The following is an 11,996-nucleotide window of genomic DNA, read 5'->3' as shown; positions in this document are numbered from 1 at the left end:
CTCTCTCCCCTCTTTGGCTCTCTTTCTCTCATCTCTTTGGCTCTCTCTCTCCCATCTCTTTGGCTCTCTCTCTCTCCCATCTCTTTGGCTCTCTCTCTCTTCCCTCTTTGGCTCTCTCTCTCCCCCCTCTTTGGCTCTCTCTCTCCCCCCTCTTTGGCTCTCTCTCTCCCCCCTCTTTGGCTCTCTCTCCCCCCTCTTTGGCTCTCTCTCTCCCCCCTCTTTGGCTCTCTCTCTCCCCCCTCTTTGGCTCTCTCTCTCCCCCCTCTTTGGCTCTCTCTCTCCCCCCTCTTTGGCTCTCTCTCTCCCCCCTCTTTGGCTCTCTCTCCCCCCTCTTTGGATCTCTCTCCCCCCTCTTTGGCTCTCTCTCCCCCCCCCCCCTCTTTGGCTCTCTCTCCCCCCCCCTCTTTGGCTCTCTCTCCCCCCCCCTCTTTGGCTCTCTCTCCCCCCTCTTTGGCTCTCTCTCCCCCCTCTTTGGCTCTCTCTCCCCCCTCTTTGGCTCTCTCTCCCCCCCCTCTTTGGCTCTCTCTCCCCCCCTCTTTTGGCTCTCTCTCCCCCCTCTTTGGCTCTCTCCCCCCCCTTTGGCTCTCTCTCCCCCCCTCTTTGGCCCTTCTCCCCCCTCTTTGGCCCTTCTCCCCCCCTCTTCTGCTCCCTCTCTGGCTCTGTCTTAATTGAAAGCCTTTGCCCCTCTGGCCATGCCCCCATTGTGGCACCCCGCCCCGCCACACCCCACCATGGTGACGCCCGCCCGGCCACGCCCCTCGACGCGCCCCTTGCAACGCCCAGCCACGCCCCCATCATTACGCCCGGCCACGCTCCCTGACACTCCGCTTCAGCCTTACTCTGTGCTGAGTGCTGAGTGTCAGGATCCAAACGGCAAGGTATGTTTGTCACGTGCAGTCTCTACTGCGCATAACTGCATCTGACAAACATACTTGGCCATTTATTATATAGGATATAGATATATAGATATATATATATATGTATTAATTAGATCAGAGGATGCGCACTACCAGATAGATATATGTACTTAGTCAATGTAAGATAATAAGTGCTCGAGACTATGGTGTACTACTACCAATTACACCAAAAAAATAGTATAAATACAGATATTAGACTCCGCACTAGAAGTGAATAAATAATGAAATGCAAAAATGTGCAAAGAAATAAAGAAATATTTTAATGTTCGCAAGGAAAATGTAACAAGAAAATTGTTGCATACACAAAATCATGATGTCACAACATCCATACAAACTGGGTGTCCCCAGTTATCAAGCAAATATGGAGTGGAGGAGGTCATATGGAGAGTAAAAAGCAAACCCAGGTTGTATATGCAAAACCATGGGAAAATCTGTACAGGATACAAATACTTCGAGGCAGTTCATGCACTATAAGCAGTTAATGCAAATGGCAGAAAAAGCAATGATAGGGTAGCTGGCAATTGCAGAGATAAAAGATGCAGCAAAGAATCACAGATGAAGCAGTTCATGCACTTTAGAAAGTTCATACATCCCATAGATGGTAATCGTTATCAGAATAACACATGATGTCAAGTATCACCAAAATGTAATAAATTGTTTCTTTTTCTATGTTGACACTTGTTGCCATATGTATGTTAACTTTGTAGCTGTATAATCAAGACCCTCAGGCACTCAAGGACAAGGGTCCGCCGTGAGGATAAAGAATTCACAAATGCAGCGCTCTCAGAGCAATCTCACCCAAACCATGCCTGGAGTATAACAGATAGCGTCCGTGTCACAGGTAACAATGGTGATTCAGGCTGTGCTCCACATCAATCAAAAGTGTCAGCGACCCGATGTAGCATGTAAGTATCCAACTCTCTTGGCGTCTGACGTCACATCCACCAGTCAGGCAACGCGTGTTTCGGGCTCCGCCCTTCAACTTGGCCTGTCGTCATCGGAAAAACCACCTCATTTTAAGTTTGCAACTTGTAACTCCAGAGTATGCCCTCTCGGCGTACTTCTATCATAAGCCATTCATAAACACAGGAGCCACATCACAGACATGCATAAATGTGCTAAATGTAATCTTTAAGCTGTAGCGAAACTTCTGCATGATATATGTTAATGTGATACGGCTCTAACAATAATTATGAGGCAAAACTGTTTAAGTTGCAATTATGTAGAGGGATATAAATGTTAAAAATTGAGGAACACTCAAAGTGAACAAATAAAAAACGAAAAATGAAAAATTGAAAAAAAGAGATCTAATGAATTTTTTTTTTTATAGAACACATTTTTTAAAAAAAAATAATTAATGAAAAGAAAAAAGAAAAACACAAAGAGTGTCAATACACATCTTTTACTGAAGAAAACAGATGAAGACACAGTCCCTATATAAAAGTACCCCATGTGATCTCCCTATTAAGACCATAGGGGGTTAAAGAATCAATTTTTTGGATCCAAAGTGCTTCCTTTTCAAAAAACAACTTTTGTCTATTCCCACCTCTCCTTAAAGGGCCAACCCCATCTACCACCTGAAATTTGAGTTGACTTTTGTTATGCCCTAAAAAGAGTAAAATGATGGGCAACTGGGGCAGAGGGGTCTAATTTACCTATCGCTACTTTATGCTGTTTGATCCTTTCTCGGATGGATTTTCTAGTTTCACCAATGTAAGCTAGCCCACATGGGCATTTGATGACATAGACTACATAATTAGAGTCACAGGTAAAATGACCCCTAATTGGTAAGCATTTGCCTGATCTAGGGTGTGTAATTGTATCTCCCAGTTGTATCGAGTTACACTGTGCACAATTATTACAAGGGAAAGTACCTTGTGGAACAGAATTATCAACTATTCGTATTGGCCCAATGTGAGTGTTTGCTTTGACCAGGGCATCTGTCAGATTGCGGTTTCTCTTATACGAGAATAAGGGAAAATCTTTAAACTTGCCAGCAAGTGATCTATCTTCTGACAATATACCCCAGTGTTTCCTAAAAATCCTTTTTAAAGGAGCAATGTGGTAACCATAGGGTACCACAAATGGAATCCTGTTATTTAGAGTTCTCCTATTGGATTTTTTCTGAATAAGGTCAGAGCGGGGGATAAGATCTACTTTCAATTTGTGCATATTTAACAAGTCAATGGGGTATCCCCTGCTCTCAAAGCGATAGAAAAAGTTGTTAAATTGTTCATTCAGACGTGATGTATCATTAACTATGCTTTTAGCCCTTAAGAGTTGGCTAAAAGGAAGGCTCTTGATGGTATGTGGAGGATGAAAACTAGAAAAGACCAGTAAATTGTTTCTATCTGTGTCCTTTCTGAACACATCTGTTAACAAGGAACCATTGCTCAATGAGATAGTTATATCAAGAAAATTCTGTGTCTTAGAGTCATAATTGATGGTAAATTGTAGGTTTGGATCAAAAGTATTCAGTTCCTGAAAGAAAGACATCAGTGAATTACAATCACCTGTCCAAACCATGAAGACATCATCAATATATCTTTTCCAAAAGCTGCAATGTGTTTTAAAGCACTGGTTGTTGTATAAAAAAAAAATTTCAAACTCATGTACATATAGGGATGCGTATGTGGGGGCCATATTGGCCCCCATTGCCGTACCCTTCGTTTGTAGATAGAAAGAATCTCCAAAGAGAAAATAGTTCCTTGTAAATACTATTTCAAGCAAGTCCATAATGAACATCCGTTCCCTGGGTGAAGAGAGCCATTCTGTTTAGTTGTGCACCAATGCATTTCATACCTTCACGATGTGGTATGGATGTATATAATGATTTAATATTCAAACTTACAAGAATTTAATTCTCATTAAATTCCAAATTTTCAATCTGTCTCAAAAATCTGAGGAATCTTCCAAATGTGAAGGGACATCCTCGAGTAAAGGTCGCAGTAGCTTATCAAGAAATATTGAGATTGGTTGAAAAATGGAATTTGTGCTAGCCACAATGGGTCTCCCTGGGGGATTATTTAAACACTTATGTATTTTTGGCAAACAGTATATTACTGGTATAACAGGGTCTTTTTGAATCAAGAAATCTGCTTGTTTCTTAGTGATGATGTACTGATCAAGTGCCATATCTACTGTAGATTGTATATAGGATTGAAATTTACTTGTAGGATTAAAGGTCAGTTTGGAGTAATTATCAGTCACATCCAATTGACTTTGAACCTCTAACATATATTGGTCTCTGTTCATGATAACAAGGGCCCCGCCCTTATCGGCTGGCTTGATTATCAAGTCTTTTCTAGACCTCAGATCCTCGAGAGCCTTCCTTTCAGCCAATGTCAAGTTAGAAATACCCATTTTAGTGCCCTTTGTCTTTAATTTATCAAAGTCTTTTTTAATTAATGTAATGAATGATTCCACTGTACTATTCGTAGTTGGTACATGTGCTGAACTTTTAGTTCTAAGGTCCTGAACCTGTGTATGGAATTGGCTAAAAGTGTCAACAAATGCTTTGTGTCTATTTTCTTGGGGATGAGTAGCAAAAAAAGCTTTGAATCGAAGATTTCTAAAGAAGCGTTGTAAATCGGCTTCAATCTTAAAAAAGTTGGGGCCTGTTGTAGGATTAAGGATAAGCCTCTCTGTAAAACAGAGGTGGTAAGGAAGATCAAGCGTAAAATAAGAGATATTAATTACTAAGTCTTCAGTTATCTTTTGCTGTGTCTCGTTTGCATGCGATTTCCTGTTCCTCTTCCCCCCTCTGTGTGTTCTCTTTTTTCTTTGGGTTTGTGTTTGTAAGATCCTTGGCCTAAAGGGGAGGGGCTTCTAGAATCTTGATCAGATGATGAATCCCCAGAGTTGTCTGTAGTGTGTCTGGGTGCCCTTCTACGTTCCCTTCTAAAGGGTACAAAGTTAGGATTTCTCCACCTATAAACTTTATTAGAGGAATAGTCAGTAGAGTCTCTTTGAAATTTTTGTGCTTTCTTAATTTCAACTTCTTTTTTAAATTTGTTAATTAATTCCAAAATGTCAGTCTTAAGCTTTTTATAATCAGCTTCTAGTTTGAAAGATTTAAGCTGATTCTCAATTCTATGTCAGTCTGTACTTTAGGTATCTCCTTTTGAATATATTTAATGGTTAAAATAATTAGATCACTTGAGCATTTGTTCAAAATGCCTTCCCATTTATCACAAAATTCTGTATCATCTTTAAACAATGTAGGGTGTAAACTACAACGTAATCCTCTAGGGATATATTTAAGGCAATGGTACTCAGCTAGGGTAATAGCATGTAATTCAAGGCTAGTTTTCTTACGGTACAATTTTTCAAGGGACTGTGGTTCATCTGAGTCTTCAGAGTGCTTAAGAAAATCACGATTACCCAAACAAAGTGTGGCAATCCTAGAGGCATCTAATTCAGAATATGCAAACCACTTAGGTGCTTCTTGTGTTTGTTGTAAAAATGCCATAACCACAAGAAATGCAAAAATAGTAATGCAAAAAAGCGCTCAATCCTCAGGTAGAAGTAAATATTAAATATATAATAGATCAGAGGATGAGCACTACCAGATAGATATATGTAATTAGTCAATGTAAGATAATAAGTGCTTGAGACTATGGTGTACCACTATCAATTACACCAAAAAATAGTATAAATACAGATATTAGACTCCGCACTAGAAGTGAATAAATAATGAAATGCAAAAATGTGCAAAGAAATAAAGAAATATTTTAATGTTCGCAAGGAAAATGTAACAAAAAAATTGTTGCATACACAAAATCATGATGTCACAACATCCATACAAACTGGGCGTCCCCAGTTTTCAAGCAAATATGGAGTGGAGGAGGTCAGATGGAGAGTAAAAAGCAAACCCAGGTTGTATATGCAAAACCATGGGAAAATCTGTACAGGATACAAATACTTTGAGGCAGTTCATGCACTATAAGCAGTTCATGCAAATGGCAGAAAAAGCAATGATAGGGTAGCTGGCAATTGCAGAGATAAAAGATGCAGCAAAGAATCACAGATGAAGCAGTTCATGCAGACCATCAAGAGCCTTCCTTTTAGCCAACTCTTAAGGGCTAAACACATAGTTAATGATACATCACGTCTGAATGAACAATTTAACAACTTTTTCTATCGCTTTGAGAGCAGGGGATACCCCATTGACTTGTTAAATATGCACAAATTGAAAGTAGATCTTATCCCCCGCTCTGACCTTATTCAGAAAAAATCCAATAGGAGAACTCTAAATAACAGGATTACATTTGTGGTACCCTATGGTAACCACATTGCTCCTTTAAAAAGGATTTTTAGGAAACACTGGGGTCTATTGTCAGAAGATAGATCACTTGCTGGCAAGTTTAAAGATTTTCCCTTATTCTCGTATAAGAGAAACCGCAATCTGACAGATGCCCTGGTCAAAGCAGACACTCACATTGGGCCAATACGAATAGTTGATAATTCTGTTCCACAAGGTACTTTCCCTTGTAATAATTGTGCACAGTGTAACTCGATACAACTGGGAGATACAATTACACACCCTAGATCAGACAAACGCTTACCGATTAGGGGACATTTTACCTGTGACTCTAATTATGTAGTCTATGTTATCAAATGCCCATGTGGGCTAGCTTACATTGGTGAAACTACAAAATCCATCCGAGAAAGGATCAAACAGCATAAAGTAGCGATAGGTAAATTAGACCCCTCTGCCCCAGTTGCCCATCATTTTACTCTTTTTAGGGCATAACAAAAGTCAACTAAATTTTCAGGTGGTAGATGGGGTTGGCCCTTTAAGGAGAGGTGGGAATAGACAAAAGTTGCTTTTTGAAAAGGAAGCACTTTGGATCCAAAAAATTGATTCTTTAACCCCCTATGGTCTTAATAGGGAGATCACATGGGGTAATTTTATATAGGGACTGTGTCTTCATCTGTTTTCTTCAGTAAAAGATGTATATTAACACTCTTTGTGTTTTTCTTTTTTCTTTTCATTAATTAATTTTTTTTTAAAAAAATTGTTCTATATAAAAAAAAAAAATTTCATTAGATCTCTTTTTTGCAATTTTTCATTTTTTGTTTTTTATTTGTTCACTTTGAGTGTTCCTCAATTTTTAACATTTATATCCCTCTACATAATTGCAACTTAAACAGTTTTGCCTCATAATTATTGTTAGAGCCGTATCACATTAACATATATCATGCAGAAGTTTCGCTACAGCTTAAAGATTACATTTAACACATTTACGCATGTCTGTGATGTGGCTCCTGTGTTTATGAATGGCTTATGATAGAAGTACGCCGAGAGGGCGTACTCTGGAGTTATAAGTTGCAAACTTAAAAGGAGGTGGTTGTTCCGATGACGACAGGCCAAGTTGAAGGGCGGAGCCTGACTGGTGGATATGATGTCAGACGCCAAGAGAGTTGGATACTTACATGCTACATTGGGTCGCTGACACTTTTGATTGATGTGGAGCACAGCCTGAATCACCATTGTTACCTGTGACACGGACGCTCTCTGTTATACTCCAGACATGGTTTGGGTGAGATCGCTCTGAGAGCGCTGCATTTGTGAATTCATTATCCTCACGGCGGACCCTTGTCCTTGAGTGCCGGAGGGGCTTGATTATAAAGCTACAAAGTTAACATACATATGGCAACAAATGTCAACATAGAAAAAGAAACAATTTATTACATTTTGGTGATACTTGACATCATGTGTTATTCTGATAACGATTACCATCTATGGGATATATGAACTTTCTAAAGTGCATGAACTGCTTCATCTGTGATTCTTTGCTGCATCTTTTATCTCTGCAATTGCCAGCTACCCTATCATTGCTTTTTCTGCCATTTGCATGAACTGCTTATAGTGCATGAACTGCCTCGAAGTATTTGTATCCTGTACAGATTTTCTCATGGTTTTGCATATACAACCTGGGTTTGCTTTTCACTCTCCATCTGACCTCCTACCTCCACTCCATATTTGCTTGATAACTGGGGACGCCCAGTTTCTATGGATGTTGTGACATCATGATTTTGTGTATGCAACAATTGTTACATTTTCCTTGCGAACATTAAAATATTTCTTTGCACATTTTTGCATTTCATTATTTATTCACTTCTAGTGCGGAGTCTAATATCTGTGTATATATATATATATATATATATATATATATATATATATATATATCACAAAGGAAACAGTGCTATAAAATAACATATACAAAAACATAATTTATATAATAACTTACCTGATAAATTAATTTATTTTATGGTGGCGAGAGTCCACGAGCTAGTTACTGATGCGATATAATACCCAAGATGTGATAGTCCACGAGTAACTATAGAGGGAGAGATAAAATAAGAACAGCTAATTCCCCTGAGAAATTAAATCCAAAAATTATTAAGTTTTCTTAAAAATTAAAAAAAAAAAAAAACTTAAAAGCATAGGCACTAGAATCAAACTGAGACAGCTGCCTGAAGAACCTTTCTACCAAAAGCTGCTTCCGAAGAAGCAAAAATGTCAAAATAGTAAAGATTATTAAACATATGCAAAGAAGACCAAGTGGCTGCTTTGCAGATTTGATCAACTGAAGCTTCATTCTTGAAAGCCCAAGATGTGGCAACTGACCTAGTAGAATGAGCTGTTATTCTCTGAGGCATTGATTCTCTTACCACATCCAAAGAATGTAAAGATCTTCCAAAAGTATTCGGATACAAGGAAGGAACAATAATTTACCTATTAATGTTTTTAGAATTTACAACCTTAGGCAAAAATGTAAACAAAGTCCGCAAAAAAGCTTTATCTTGATAAAAAAAAAATCAGATAAGGAGACAATTCAGAAGCTCTCCTAGCAGAAGAGATAGCCAAGATAAATAACACTTTCCAAGAAAGTAGTTTAATGTCCGAAGCATGCATAGGCTCAAAAGGACTAGCCTGCAACGTCTTTAATACCAAATTTAGACTCCAAGGAGAAGAGATAGATTTAATAACAGGTTTGATACGAGTCAAAGCCTGTATGAAACAGTGATCATTAGGAGGATTAGCAATCTTTCTGTGAAATAAAACAGAAAGAGCAGAGATTTGTCCTTTCAAAGTATTGGCAGACAAACCTTTATCCAAACCATCCTGAAGAAACTGAAGAATCCTAGGAATTCTAAAAGAATGCTAAGGATATTCATGAGTGGAACACCATGAAATATAGGTTTTCCAAATAGTGATCTTGCGAACTTAAAAATTTCGGTTCGCGAACTGCGGACTCAAACTTCCGCTATTGTTCGCGAACCGGCGAACCGCGCGAACCTCCATTGACTTCAATAGGCAGGCAAACTTTAAAACCCACAAGGACTCTTTCTGGCCACAATAGTGATGGAAAAGTTGTTTCAAGGGTACTAACACCTGGACTGTAGCATGCTGGAGGGGCATCCATAGCAAAACTACCATTGAAAATTACATAGTTGATGCAGAGTCTGGTTTTAACCCATAAAGGGCCTAAATCACCTAACATTCCTAAATTGTTTGGAATAACGTGCTTTAAAACATCAGGTATCGATCAGGTAGTGTAAGGGTTACGCCAGCTTCACAGTGACAGACCAAACTCTCCGTGTAACGCACCGCAAACAACCGCAAACAGTCCATTTGCACAACCACGAGATAGATTTGATAGATAGATACATAGATTACATAGATCAATAGATGCAATACATATGATAGATACGAATTACATAGATCAATAGATGCAATATACATTTGATAGATACGAATTACATAGATCAATAGATGCAATATACATTTGATAGATACGAATTACATAGATCAATAGATGCAATATACATTTGATAGATACGAATTACATAGATCAATAGATGCAATATACATTTGATAGATACGAATTACATAGATCAATAGATGCAATATACATTTGATAGATACGAATTACATAGATCAATAGATGCAATATTCATTTGATAGATACGAATTACATAGATCAATAGATGCAATATACATTTGATAGATACGAATTACATAGATCAATAGATGCAATATACATTTGATAGATACGAATTACATAGATCAATAGATGCAATATACATTTGATAGATACGAATTACATAGATCAATAGATGCAATATACATTTGATAGATACGAATTACATAGATCAAAAGATGCAATATACATTTGATAGATACGAATTACATAGATCAATAGATGCAATATACATTTGATAGATACGATTGATAGTTAGATAGATTCAATAGATAAATAGATCGATTTGAAAGATATATAATTTCCCTGACAGAGTATAACAATAAGACATGCGGTCTGGGACCCGTGGTGTGTTAAGTAGTACTATTCTTAGCAGTTTACTACTACCTGTTACTCCCCCTATCGGGGGAGGTCTATATGGCCTGCATTTTTGGAACAGGGAGATGGAAGAAGATGATTGGTCTGTCCTCCTAGTTTAAATTTGTCCTAAACACAAGCGGCTGTCTCAAAACAGTCCGGCCACGAGATAGATAGATTTGATAGATAGATATACATAGATTGATAGTTAGATAGAATCGATAGAAGATAAATAGATTGATTTGATAGATATATAATTACCCTGACAAAGTATAATAATAAAACAGGCGGTCTGGGACCCATGGTAACTAGGTTGTGTAAAGTAGTACTATTCTTAGCACTTTAATCCCTATGGGGGGCGGTCTATATGGCCATCATGATTAGCCTAACAAAGTACAACAATAAAACATGCGGTCTGGGACCCATGGTAACTAGGTTTATTTCAGTTGTACTGTTCTTATTAGTTTAATACCTGTTACAACCCCTAATGGTGGGAGGTCTATACAGGGAGTGCAGAATTATTAGGCAAATTAGTATTTTGACCACATCATCCTCTTTATGCATTTTGTCTTACTCCAAGCTGTATAGGCTCGAAAGCCTACTACCAATTAAGCATATTAGGTGATGTGCATCTCTGTAATGAGAAGGGGTGTGGTCTAATGACATCAACACCCTATATCAGGTGTGCATAATTATTAGGCAACTTCCTTTCCTTTGGCAAAATGGGTCAAAAGAAGGACTTGACAAGCTCAGAAAAGTCAAAAATAGTGAGATCTTGCAGAGGGATGCAGCACTCTTAAAATTGCAAAGCTTCTGAAGCGTGATCATCGAACATCAAGCGTTTCATTCAAAATAGTTAACAGGGTCGCAAGAAGCGTGTGGAAAACCAAGGCGCAAAATAACTGCCCATGAACTGAGAAAAGTCAAGCGTGCAGCTGCCAAGATGCCACCAGTTTGGCCATATTTCAGAGCTGCAACATCACTGGAGTGCCCAAAAGCGCAAGGTGTGCAATACTCAGAGACATGGCCAAGGTAAGAAAGGCTGAAAGACGACCACCACTGAACAAGACACACAAGCTGAAACGTCAAGACTGGGCCAAGAAATATCTCAAGACTGATTTTTCTAAGGTTTTATGGACTGATGAAATGAGAGTGAGTCTTTATGGGCCAGATGGATGGGCCCGTGGCTGGATTGGTAAAGGGCAGAGAGCTCCAGTCCGACTCAGACGCCAGCAAGGTGGAGGTGGAGTACTGGTTTGGGCTGGTATCATCAAAGATGAGCTTGTGGGGCCTTTTCGGGTTGAGGATGGAGTCAAGCTCAACTCCCAGTCCTACTGCCAGTTTCTGGAAGACACCTTCTTCAAGCAGTGGTACAGGAAGAAGTCTGCATCCTTCAAGAAAAACATGATTTTCATGCAGGATAATGCTCCATCACACGCGTCCAAGTACTCCACAGCGTGGCTGGCAAGAAAGGGTATAAAAGAAGAAAATCTAATGACATGGCCTCCTTGTTCACCTGATCTGAACCCCATTGAGAACCTGTGGTCCATCATCAAATGTGAGATTTACAAGGAGGGAAAACAGTACACCTCTCTGAACAGTGTCTGGGAGGCTGTGGTTGCTGCTGCACGCAATGTTGATGGTGAACAGATCAAAACACTGACAGAATCCATGGATGGCAGGCTTTTGAGTGTCCTTGCAAAGAAAGGTGGCTATATTGGTCACTGAT

The 11,996-nt window shown here is 39.0% G+C and overlaps 1 protein-coding gene across 1 annotated transcript in view; it reads right to left on the bottom strand.

Annotated features, from left to right (window-relative positions):
• The window catches only part of LOC128661237 (verrucotoxin subunit beta-like), a 232,103-nt gene that overhangs the window by 198,901 nt on the left and 21,206 nt on the right, over nucleotides 1-11,996 (bottom strand). The gene's annotated exons all lie outside the window — the stretch shown is intronic.

This window comes from Bombina bombina, chromosome 5 (genome assembly GCF_027579735.1).
Source record: "Bombina bombina isolate aBomBom1 chromosome 5, aBomBom1.pri, whole genome shotgun sequence".
NCBI lineage: Eukaryota > Metazoa > Chordata > Amphibia > Anura > Bombinatoridae > Bombina > Bombina bombina.
This window is presented reverse-complemented; position numbering and strand designations above follow the sequence as displayed.